The following is a 12,955-nucleotide window of genomic DNA, read 5'->3' on the forward strand; positions in this document are numbered from 1 at the left end:
ATATGAAATCTAATTTTCCTGTCATCCTGCATATTCACAATAATTACAAAACACTCTTAATAATTTTCCTCTAAGAGCCTTTAAGCAGTTCTGAGTGATTAAGCATTGTTACCACTACTCTCTTTTGCATCCTCCAGTACTATGATTTTCTTTTCTTAATTTCTTTCCCACCAATTGTTTCTGTAGTTACTTTCACTGGGCTTGATCTGAAACCCATGGAGGTGAATGCACAGTCTATCATTAACTTGAGCAGGCTGGTGATCAAACCTGCTGCAAATGTTTTAATAGGTGCAGGTCAAGGGCTTGAAATGCAGAACACCTGTTTTACTCTGTGTTCCTATTGCTATTTCAGCTTGTTCCATCAGATACTAATGCAGAAATGCAAACTCTCCTAGGCACAACACTGGGAAGTAGAGGTATACACTACATTTGTTACAGCAGTACTTACAAATGCCAACCACAGCACAGGTTGCCCTGTGCCTCACTCAAACACCCAGCAAGAGACAAATGGACAGAGGCAAATGGGCAGCTTGTGGCAGAACTGAGGCTTAAATCCAGGTAACATTAACTGCAAGTTTAGTGTCTGTTCTCCCTGCTCACAGTTTTGCTGAGGCACAACAGCACATGTACCTGTGCAATATTCTTTAATCCTGTCTGCCTGATAAAGATACAGGCAGAATATTGATCCAAAAGGAAGGGCTGACTCTAGGCTGTTTCTATCAACCCTGGTGCTGTTTGCTTGCACAGCAGTAAATCCAGACTCTGCCACAGACAGCATGAATGAGACTTTCCAGTGTCTCCCTGATAAGAAGACACTGGAAGAGATCATGTGCACATGTCTCATAGACCTCAAAGTTTCCTAATCCTTTTGCCACTCCACTTTTCAGCATTATGAGGTGCACTTCAATACCCAGCCTTGGAGGAAAGGCTTGAGCTGAAGGGACATTTGCTTCCCAGTTTACCCAATCCTGCTTGAAAGCAGACATCTGTGACCAAGGGGGTAAAAATATAAAAATTCCGGCTCAACTTGAAGTGAATCTTTGTTCCCACTAATTACTCAAAACAAAGCACTTTGTCCACTGTCCCTGCTGGAAAACATACCATGCTCTCATATAACTATGAAGTTAGTTCAAGTGCTAGAAGAGTTGCATTTTTTTTAAGCAGCATCATGAACACACATGAGTTATCATGAACACACATGAGTTATCATGAGGTGAAAAACAGGCACTAGGCATCAGACCCTGAAGTCAGCAGTTCTAGACAGACATCTGAGCTGATCTCAGCAAAACCACATTGTCATCTCCTGACTGTTTCCACCTGCTGGAAACAAATGAATGTTAACCCTCCAGAAGCTTTAAAAACCAAAAGCTTTTTTTTTTTTTAAATCAAACCTTATTTTTAGAAATTAAGATGTCTCAAATCTCTAAGTTTCTCAGAAATTTGTAATTCATCCATTGATCTAAATGTAGATTCAGTTATTTATGCTGGATTTATGTGTGTTATGCTCTGGCCACTTGCTGACTCTCCCTCCAGAGGCTACATGAACTCTGGTGACAAAGAGAACTTCTGTGCCAAACAGGAAAAACTTAAAACTATTTATCTCATATGACAGTATTGATAACAGGGCAAGGGAGCACTTTGGACTCCTCCTAAAGGGTAGGCTGATCTTCATTATCTTCTGTTTGCATTTGTTTTTGCTCCATGGAAGAGAGACTAGGAAACAGCCCTCTTAGCTCCATGTTGAGCAAGAATATAGATGATAACTGCAAGGACACGTTATTTACTTTATCAATAAGAGTGACTTTGGAATGCAGTCTAACTTGCTTTCTGAGTAATTGTATTAGACTTCAATTCCCAAATGCTGCCTAACTCTCAACTGCCAAAATAGGGATATTTAAATTACTTGCCTCCTACAGTTGGTTAGTAATAGGGATAGAAATTTGTAGGCACCATCCAGATCTTCCTTTGTAAAATAATTTTCCTTCTTTCACTAAAAATCTTCAGTAGTCTAAATGAAAAAAGCCAGTGTAACCACCTCTGTCTTGCAGAAGGTGAGGCACAGGATGAGCAGAAGGATGATGGAGATCACACAGATTGTGCAAGGTACAACTGTTGTATTCCTTCCTAAAATGAAAAGTGCTTGCTAAATAGAAATCCTCTGGTAAGGTAGTCAGTCATCCCAAGAAGGGAGCCACAAGAAACCAGATTTTTATGTTTCTCAGAGCCTGAAATTGTTTTCCAAAGAGATCAGTTAATGTCAGCTTTGCCTAATTCTGATCTTAACATTCCCTTGTATTTCGCCCACAGACAAATGTTTGAAGCTTGGACGTTTTTTAAGGGGTAGCTCTTGAGAGGCTGGAATTCCAAATGACTTTAAAATATTTCCATACTTGAAGAACAAAAAATAATGATTGAATTACCTCACACTCCCACATTCCTAAAACAAAGTCTTTATGGAGCAGACGTGACCTTGCTGTCCTTCCTCTGCCTGCTGCCGTGGGAGCATGAAGTGGGTCAGGATGCAGCCCAACAGCCTGCTGCTCAACCTAAAACCTCCTCTTGCCTTCTCTCTCTGCTCTTGGCACCTGTGCTAAAGCTCTGGTGCAGGTGGAAAGGACAGCTGCCAGAACCAACATCTCCCCTTCCCATCAGGGCACTCATGCCCTCTATTTGTAGCACTTGTCCTTCCTGCGTAGATGTGGGAGCCACAAACTGGAAAGTGCTTTGAAGTCTAATGGCTTTGTAGCACAATGAAATGTTAAAAAGGCTATGTCTGTCAGGGAAAAATCCTTGTCTTTGGGCCTGCTATCACAGGCATTTATGGTGAAGAAATGCTGTCCCAAATCGAAGGCTATGCTTTCCAGATTGGCAGCTTAAAACAGGTAAAGCACAGGGGCAGCGTGGCTGACCAAGGAGCTCCTCCCAAGCTTTTGTACTGCAGCACCCAGGACATTCATAGATTGAAAAAACTGCTATTCCAGGTAAGGGAGAAATTCTAATAAATATCCTAAGCACCTCTCCAGTCTCTCCTTTCCTGGTGTGTTGGCAGACTGGTAGTGTCTGAAAGGAATCAAATATGGATCCTGCCTCACTTCTCTTTTCTGAGCATCCTTCTGATCAGAATGAGCAATGAACGTCACTCCAGATGGCTGGATGGGTGCATGTCTGTCTGCACTCACCTGCTGAAAACTGCCACCTCTGGCTGGAGGAGATGGAGGTCATCATGCTGGGAGCAGGAGTTCCCAGGCTGCGGCATGGCATGACCAGCAGTGCTGAACTGCACTGCTGGCAAAGTGCCCAGGGCCTGGCAGCCCAGGAGAAGAGAAAACCCTAGGGGAAAGAAAGCAAAACAGACCAGAAATAAATGCAAGTGGAAGGGGTGTGCAAAGCTCCCTTACATGGGCTGCTAGCTGCTGGCTTATGCCTTCATCCAAGGGCACCTGGGGCTCACAAGGTCCTTTCTGATTTTGTCCTCTCCAGCAGCCCCTGGCTGTATCATACAGGTCCCTGCCTGCCATGGAGACAGTGTGTTGGTCTTGGACAAGGGACAGCCTGTGACATTAGGGCTGGGGATTGTCCCTGTGCTCCAGAGCAGGGTCTGCACCATAATTCTGCACATGAGCAGGCATCTCCTCATTGTGATGGCACCTTCCCATGTGGACTCACTCATGGCTTTCCCTGGGTTTTTGTAGGTTCTTAGCAGAGCTGTGGGCTTCATGACAAGATGCTGGCACAGCAAATGGGAAGGGATGGTGTAAAAGCTTGAAAGATCCAAGGAACCCAGCACGACCAGATGATAACAGACTAGCAGTAAATTTGTTGGAAAAATCAGATCTGGCTGCTTGCTTCTACTGGTTTCACTGGGTCAGATCTGGATGCGGTTGTAACATTCTGCTCTTCCATTTCATTGTCTCAAACATGAATGTTTTGTTTCAGGACATGAAAAGAGAGTTTGGTTTGAGTGCTGAAATCTCAGAAAGAAGGAAACTCTGTGCCTTGTCTTTCCAGTTCTTCCTAATTACTTGGCTTTCTGGTCTTCCCTGGGGGACCCTTCACTTCCTTCTGCCAATTTTATACAGAAATTATTTACTCTGATTCATATCCTGGACCCAGGCACCTGCTAATTAGGTGTCCATAAGGGCTGCAAGAGGGCATGTCCTACGTAGGGCTTCCAGAACTTATCCCAGAAATGTAGTTAAGTGAGGATTTCCTTTAGTGCCAAAGTTCACTCAAAAACTTCTCTCCTTCATTTCTCTGCCTCAGGCTACTCATCGCCCTGCTCCTGGACTTCTCCATCCCCCAGGTTTTTCTTTTTAGTACAGCAGAGCTCCACAGAGACTTACATGGGCACAATCATGAATTCAAGGAAAGAAGGAGGAACAGCAAGGCGACAAGTGTCTATCCTCACTGAATCTCTGCAAAGGCCTTTTAGGTTCCAATGACGTCTCCTGGGCTCCTGTATCTAAACTTTGGCAAGACTGTAGACAACAAAACAAATTAGAGAATGTCTCTTAAGTGTTTAATGCTCTCAGGAGAACCTGTCTGAGCCATACACAATTTTATTGCACACCCTGTGGCTGTCCCCAGTGGGCCATGTAATGCAGGAGGGATAGACCACTCTGTGTGACTTTGACACTGGTTTTTGTTCCTCTCAAGTTATTTCCTGCTGACTTAACAGCTCTTGTGATTCCTGCCTGTATCTGCGGAAAAACCAGCCGCTGATTCAGCTGTGGCTCTCAGGAAGTGGAACCTGAGTTTGGGTTTTGAGGAGGCAGGCCAGCCTCCAGCTGGCAGTCTAACTCCAGGTTTGCCTTTTCCCAGGGGAACCCCAGAGCCAGGAATGAAGACGAAGCACAAGTTTTGGTTTCAATTCACTTTTTAAAACTAGGGCCTTTTCAAAAACCAGTTTCCATAGTGACAGGGAACTGTAGAGCCATTGTGAAGGTCCAAAAAGCCTCTGCTGAGTATAAGCAAGAATTTCAGCAGTGTGGCCAGCTCCTGAGCAGCCTTCCCCAGCCCCTGCTGTGCTCACAGCAGGGCTCTGCTTCAAACACCTTCCTGCCCACCAGCCACACTTTTAGCTGCCTGTGGGCTGTGCTGCTCCTGAGCACTAGGGCTTAATCACAGGTAAGAGGATGTTTGTCCAAAAAAGGAATATACTTTGGCTGCATTTAGCCCTTTCATATAAAGGGAAAGCTAGATTTGAAGATAGCTTTCACCCATTGTTTCCTTTTGCAAAATGGTGCAGAAAGCATGAAATGTGCTCACGATAATCCATTGAATCAGCACAGGAGCTCAGCTGGAAGCCCAGGTTTTATTTAATTCTTATTTATTAGGACATGCTGCCTCTCACCTACCCTTTTGCTATCTGTCATAAGGGGTGCTTCCATTCATGCTATAATCCAGACCTCCCTAAAGGACCTAGGAGCTCTCACACAATCATATTGTTGTCCTGGTCCTCACCACAACACAGAAGAAGCATGCCAGAGAGAACATCCTCCCTGCTGGGCTCAGTGCCAGATGGTGGAGGTGATGGACAGCACCACTTCCTCACTGAGCTCCTTTGCCCTCATCCTTCGTTATCTGCTGGATTATGTTGCAGTATGCAAAGAAACACAAACACAGCACTCTTACAAGTTAAGTCTCAGGTAAAGTTACAGGCACCTGTCAAGTGCTTGTGTTACCTGTGGCTTTTAGGTAACGTGCATTATGTGTGTGTAGGAGGCAGAGAAAAGCGTGGTTGTGCTATTTGTACAAATCTCAGGAAGCCTTTCAACAGGTCTGGACTTAATGCCTTTCCTCAGGAATGGCTGGGACTGTGGGGAACTGTGGGCTTCAGTGAGGGTGTCTGTGGCCTGTGTGCTCTCCAGAGTGCAGACCCAGCCTCCAGGCAGGGTGAAGGTGCCTGCCCAAGGGACACAGGGATGTAACGGCCCCGGCAGGAACCATTGCGCGTGTGGCAGTTCCAGAACAGAACCCTGGCACTGAAGGCTGGGCACCAGCCTGACTCAAAGCACACACCAGCCACCTCTTCCCACCCCAAACCAAGCACTATTATCCCTTTCAGTTTTATGATAAACTATAATTTTTCTCAAACATTTAACAATCATTATTCCCTTCCTACTCCTCCTATTTTTGCCTGCGTATCCATGCGACACTTTTGGAGCTGAGATCACATGCAAGAAGACAAGAGTGAAAATGGCAACTAACATACTTTTTGTGAGAGAAGAATGTTTTGCATGTTGCTTCCTTTTAAACCATTGGAAATGGCATACCCAAACAAGAAATCATCCTTCTGGTGCAAGACTTTAACTCAAATGAAAAGGCCAGGTTCTGCAGGAAAGAAAAAGAAAGGCATATTTGGACCACTTTTATGCCAGTATTTTCAATGTGAGGGTAGATGTACTGCATCAAGCTAAGGGCTTGTCTATCCTAAGACTGCCAGTGACACCCCAGAAGAGGCCAGGAGGTCAGACATATTTGCTTTGCATTTCCCAGCTTCCAGCAACCAGCAGCTCAAGGAATTCATCATGCAGAGGTGAAACTGTGTCTATATTGCCAGGACAAGCTGAATAAAATCAGAATGTATGTCTTGAAAATCAGTCATCAGGATTCACCAAAACTTGAGAAGTGCACCCCTCTGACTGTCTTGTGCTTGCAAGTGAAGACACTGTTTTAGGGAGGTACTTCCTGCAGGAGAAAATTTTTTCCCTTGCTTCCTCAAGACCTTCAAGTGACCCCACTAAATTGTTAAAATTCCATTAGAAAGCGGCTGCTGGGAACATGTGCAATAAATAGCTGCTGAGATCAATGGCAGTCTTCCTGATTTAAAATCAATGTATTGCTTGCTGACGGTGCTGGCAGCGTTTTCCTCTGGGAAATGTAACAGTGATTGACTTTAAATAAACACAGTGGTAAAAAAACTTTATCTGAACTCATTAGTCACCCAGACTCATTTTAGAGTAACCCAGAAAATGCCTGTTGCCCACAGACAAAACTTGTAAACTTTGGATACTGCCATTTATGATGGGACACTGGAAAGCATCCTGGAACAGAGCAGAACTTCTGAAAATTAGATATTTAGGGTACCTAGACCATGGTCTGAAAGCCACCAGTCCCTTTTGAAAACATAACATGAACAGCATTAGGTTACCATGGCTCTAATGACCACCATCCACCCTTTCCAGGCCAATTCCTTGTTCCCCTTCCATCTTCCGGCTGGCCTTCATCCCATGCAACAAGACGCATTCACGGTGGAACTAAGCCCACCAAAACGTAAAGTGCCACCATAAGTTAGTCTCATCCAGCAAGCAGCTTTTGGCTAAGTTGGGATCCTCTCCTTCTTTTTCTTTAAAGCCTCTCTCCCACCATGAGTAGTTTTTTCTCAGGCTCAGCTAGACTGCTTTAATGAAAATAGACATAAGAGCATTTGCCCTACCTACATTCTGTTTTGTAACCTAACCATCTAATTGCGTCATGGTTTTTCCTACAAATCATCTGATGATGATTCCCAGGACAAGCCTTTACCTCTTTTCCTGCATGTTTTAATACTTCAGCTATTACTACATCCTGCTTGTAGATATCACTAACTCACGAGGGGATTGGTCACTACATAAATCAGAGCTCCCTTTGTTGGGTTTCTAACATGGGCTATGGGACACCTGAGTGAGAAACTGTAACCACACCAGGACTCTGCAGCTGATGCCTAGAGACTGTCCAGAAGGGACAGGCAAGGACAGAGGACAGGGCATTTGCCCTACATGTGAAAATAAAGATTGAATGCATAGAACTGCCTTTGAAAACCAGTGATCAACATGTTGAGGGCTTATAAGTAAAATCTAGGGGCAAACCAACAAAGGAAAACTCGTGTTTGCTCTTCCTGCAGACCACCAGCGCAAGGTAAGCTGTTGATGAAGTTTTCTTACTTTGACTACAGGAAACACTGTGCTCCCATGCTCTGGTCCTGCTGGAGCACTCCTTGTTATCTCTTGGAAAAGCAGCACAGTAAGCTGTAAAGAATCCAGGAGACTCTTAGAGGGTGTTGAGGATGATTTCTTAATCCAGGTCACAAACATCTTGACTAGAGGAGAAGCATTACCAATCCTGTTGCTTATCAACAGGGATGAACCCATTAGAGATGAGAAAACTGGTGATAGCTCAGACTGCAGCAATCCTGCCCTGGTGGAACTCAGTCTTGAGCACCTCTCCTGTGAAGAAAGGCTGAGAGAGTTGGGGTTCTTCATCCTGGAGAAGAGAAGGCTTCATTGAGACCTTACTGCTGCCCTTTAGTTTATAAGAAATATGGAGAAAGACTTCTTACTGTGGCCTGCAGTGATAAGAGAAAGGGCAGTAATTTGAAACCAAAAGAGGGTGGACTTAAATTGAATATACAGAGGATTTTTTTAAAAAATATTTGAATGGTTATGAACAGGTCCAGAGAAATTGTGGATGCCCTGTGATGGAAGTGTTTGAAGTCAGGAAAGATGGGGCTTTGAGCAACCTCATATAGGGGTAAGTTCCCTGCCCATGGCAGGGGTTTTGGGCTGGATCTTTAAATCCTCCCAACCTAAGTCATTCTATGGTTCTATGATAAACTGTAAACATTTTAGATTTTGTGATTTACTTCCATGATGAATGGATTTTTTTTTTTAATGGGGACTATTTTTCCTTCCCTATTAATGTTTTTTTTTTATAAGAGTTTAGTGTACTTGTTTTGATGGTGATTTGGGTATAAACCAATAAAGACAAGGAACATCCCAAAATGGACCTGCACTCTGGATCCTCCTTAGCTATAGACATGCTCATCCCCAGAAATACTAACTTTTCCATAAACATGGACACACACAGAGCATTTATTAAGCCCAAACAACAAAGTGGTTTAATGCCTGAGAAGAAAACTTTCAAACATATAGCCTATAAATAGATGATATGCTGCCTTTCTGGTTCAGTAAATAGCCTGAAAAAGTGCTCTCAGGAGACATGAATTTGCAGTGTCCCCCCTTCATTTCACTGAGAAGTTAATTTTCCTGTCTAAATTTAATACTTCATAGTCAATATGGAAATTGTCATCGTGAAGGAAGCAATTGCACTTTCTGCATTTCTTCAGGAATCAGGAAATAAATCTGTACAGAAAGAAAACAGCCCTGTTATCTCCTTATGTGCAGAAGGAAGCACCAGGTTACCTGACATGAAAAGCATCAGTAACTTGTGCAACGGGCAGTACACAAACTACAAACAAGCCTAGAAAAGTTGGATATGACAAAATAGAAAGCCACACTGGATGGATCCTGAAGACGCTGCTGCTCTGGGAACTGGGATGCTGTGCTTGGAGCAGCCAGCAAGAAAATGGCTCAGGAGCTCACAGAGATAAATTCAAATAAAACCTTTCCAGCCCTTAATGGTATGCTTGTTTCTGGATCTTGAGTAGTTTAATTCCCAGTCCCTTTTGTATTAATAGTAAATCTGAAAGTGTAAAACAAAGCAGGTGGCTCCATGACCCACTGGCAAAGCCTGTTCTGTCAGAGTGAGAGGAGATGCAACCCTTTATTCCTGCATGTGAGAAACATTTTGCAGCTTTTCCAGCCATTGCTGGAGGTAGGAAAACCTCCTCCCTGTGTAATAAACAGATTTCTCTTGCTGTCTTTCCCCCCTCCCTGCTCCACACCACAAACATGGCCCAGCAGTATTTTCAGGCACAAACATGCACAGAAGTACTTAATGCTTTTTGTTGCTATACCCAACCCCCATAAATTTATGCTCATGTAATTACTGCTCTATGTTTGCCTACTGATAGCGAGTTAAAAATACCACACATACCCCAAATTAGAACTGGTTTCTATTTTTTGTTAAATTTCTGCACTTGATAGAGAAGAAAATGTTGTGATGAGCCACATGAGATCCCTTTCGCCTGCACTAGTCAGGACAGGAGACTGCAACACTACCAACAGAAAAACCCCACCAAAAGCATGGCATGCACAGACCAAGACAAATTTGACTGTGTTATGATGACATCAGCCTTGTACCCCTTTTCTTTTCTTCATCTGATGCTTGGTGTTTCTACAGTGGGGATGGATTTGAGCCAGGATCCTTTCTATCAGAGCTTGCATTTAAATAGAATGTAAAATCTTTCTGCAACATCCACATTCCTAGTTTGTATTCCAAGGTACTCCCAACTTAGACTAAACATAAAATATTTCTGTTATTTAGATAAAATGTAAAATGATATGCAAGTCATTTCTGTTCTATCCAAATTTCTAATTTATATTCTGAGGTGTGTTTCGCTTACATGGAACTACTTACCATTGATGAAACACTTATTTTTGTAGTAGAAATATGGACATAATCCATGAATAATTTTGCAAGTCTTTGAAAGAACATAAAAGTAATCTAATATTAAATAAACAACAAAATTTTTCCAACTTATATTCAGTTTCTTAAATCTTTGTCATATGAGCCATTTCTTTATTACATAAACATAATACTACATAATACATTATTGCAAGTACCATATTTGCCATTTAAGCTTCTGAGTCTCTATTTTTAAAAGCTCTGTGGAAGGAACTGTCTGGAAATCCCATAAGGTCAACCCCTTCCCAAGCAAACCAAATGAGATTGAGTTTCCCAGTGCATGTTTGAGGTGGGGAAGTCAGGACCTGCACACAGTTTCCCCTTCACTTCTGATAGGCTTCTCTGAGAAAATAGCATTGTATGAAAACCTAGCCTGAGCTGTTAAATGTATTTTGAATGTTTGCATCAATGACACAGAGAAATATCTTATATGTGAGACCATGTGAAGCTTCAGCTGGCAGCCACTGGAGACAGAAACTGCATTAGAAAAAAGAACTAATCTAAAGCTGCATTCTTGCCAAAATCCTCTCACACTTTTGGTGCAGCAGAGACAATACTAAATGCAAATATGCCCCTGCCCACTGCACAGGCCTGGATCATCACAGAGGCTGGGATAAGCAGATGAACATTTGGCTGAGGACCAAGGAGCAGATTTTTTTTTTTTTTTAAGATATTGAAAAGCTAAGACATAATCAAGGTCCCAGAAGGATTTCCAAAAGCGATTAGGAGCCCAAGTTCTGTGAGTTCATTGGTCCTTCTGAAAATCCGGTACAGCAGCAAATGAACTGCATCACTGAACATCAAAATACCTCTGTGCTCGTGCTGCTTTTGCTAGGGACCTTGATTTCAGAAGGGCAAAGTATTTATTATGAAAAGGTTAGAAATTTATTCCCCTTCTTTAGTTCACCTAGCTTTCCCCCAAATGGCAAAGCTTATCCTCTTCTTACTTAATAAAATTGTTACTACCCTATTTTGAACTATTTTAACTGAAATTGTAAGACCAGCACCCAATCCCCTGGCTGTGGCCACACAGATCTTTGCTTTGCAGAGAAAAATCTGCTTTCATTTGATTGAGGTTTACCTCAATTGGTTTCACTGCAATGCCTCTATGATCTGACAGTGGAGAGTTAGTTGCAGGGTCTTTTTTTGGAGCAGAAATCCCTCTTGGATGGCTAAATGATGCAAAGGTTGCACTGTCCTGGTGCCATCAGATGGTGGTGGGCTAAACACTCCCCTCTCTATTTACACATCTCTAGTGGCAGGAACTGTGCTGCCCATGTGGGACCTCAGGACTGCTGTTCATACATATTTTGTCCTCAGAAGCGTGATACCAATCTATTGCACAAAGGCTGCAAAAGAATTGCACTTATTTTTTTTTTTATTTTTTTTTTTTACTTTATAGAAGAAAGTGTTCTCTCAATGTGATAAATACTGAACACGACTTTTGCTCAGACTGCAAATAGCGAATTACTTAATCATCAACTATTTAACTACCTGTTTGTTTTGTCATTAAGTAAAACTTGTGAGTTTTACTGATAAAGTGGCTTTCTGCATCTTTATGTATTAATCCTCAAGTAAAAACAAATGAAAGGTAGTCCCAGGGTCACTTTAACTAAAGTCTGAGCTGATACATCCCATCACTCGAATCCCACATTAAATATTCCTTGCCTTGTCTTTGTGCCAACACCAATATTTTTGCAGCCTCTGATTGACCTTGGCAGAAGGATGAGGATGGGGATGTAAGCTGGGAGGGACCCAGTCCTGGGACAGTGGCCATTACCAGGCACTGGCAGCGGGACCACGGCTGGAAAGTACAGCCAGCGCCGCAAGGGAAAGGGTTTGCTAAGGACCTATTAAGATGGAGATGATGGGAAGTGTTAAGGGGGAAATTGTGAAACAAGAGAAGCCCCCGAAAAGAAAAAAATATGGGGTGGTGGAGACTCAAGGAGGAGTCCTTGCAGGAGAAAGAGTGGCAGGCCGCAGGGGACTGTGCAAGAAACAGGGATGTGAAAGAGAGGGCAGGAGCAAGAGCAGCAGGCGGGAAGCCACAGGAAGCTGAGGAGAGAAGCCGGAGCTGGGGTGTGCGAGCAGGCAGGGGACCAGGTGTGCGGGGCGCGGAGCCGAGACGGGATGGGCCAGGGAGAGAGCGAGGGCTAAGGGGTGCGCTGCCCAGCGCCCGGTACCGCCGGTGCCAGCGCCGCTGAAGCTCGGCACCGAAGGACGCCGTGCCGCCCGGGGCTCCGCACCCGCGGGGCGCTGCCGGGCCGGAGCCCCCGGGGAGCGGGCTCTGGCAGCGCTGCTCGAGGGACCGCCGAGGCCCGGGACAGCGTCGGCGCGGAGCGGCCCCGGCCCTCCCGGGGCTCGGCACGGCCCCGCCGCCGCCCCGCTGCGGCCGCCCCCGGGGAGGGGCAGCGGCACGGCCCGGCCGCTGCCGGCTGCGAAGGGCGCCCGGCCAGGAGGCGGAGGCGCCGCTGACGCCGCCGGGGCCGGGGCCGAGCGAGGCGCTCACCCTCCCGGCAGCGGGCCCGGGATCGGCGCCGCCCGCCCGGGGCCGGTCCGGGGCCGCCCCCTCCTTCTCCCCGCAGCGCATTCGCCGCGGGGCCCCTCT

Source organism: Parus major, chromosome 5 (assembly GCF_001522545.3).
Source record: "Parus major isolate Abel chromosome 5, Parus_major1.1, whole genome shotgun sequence".
Taxonomy (NCBI): Eukaryota; Metazoa; Chordata; class Aves; order Passeriformes; family Paridae; genus Parus; species Parus major.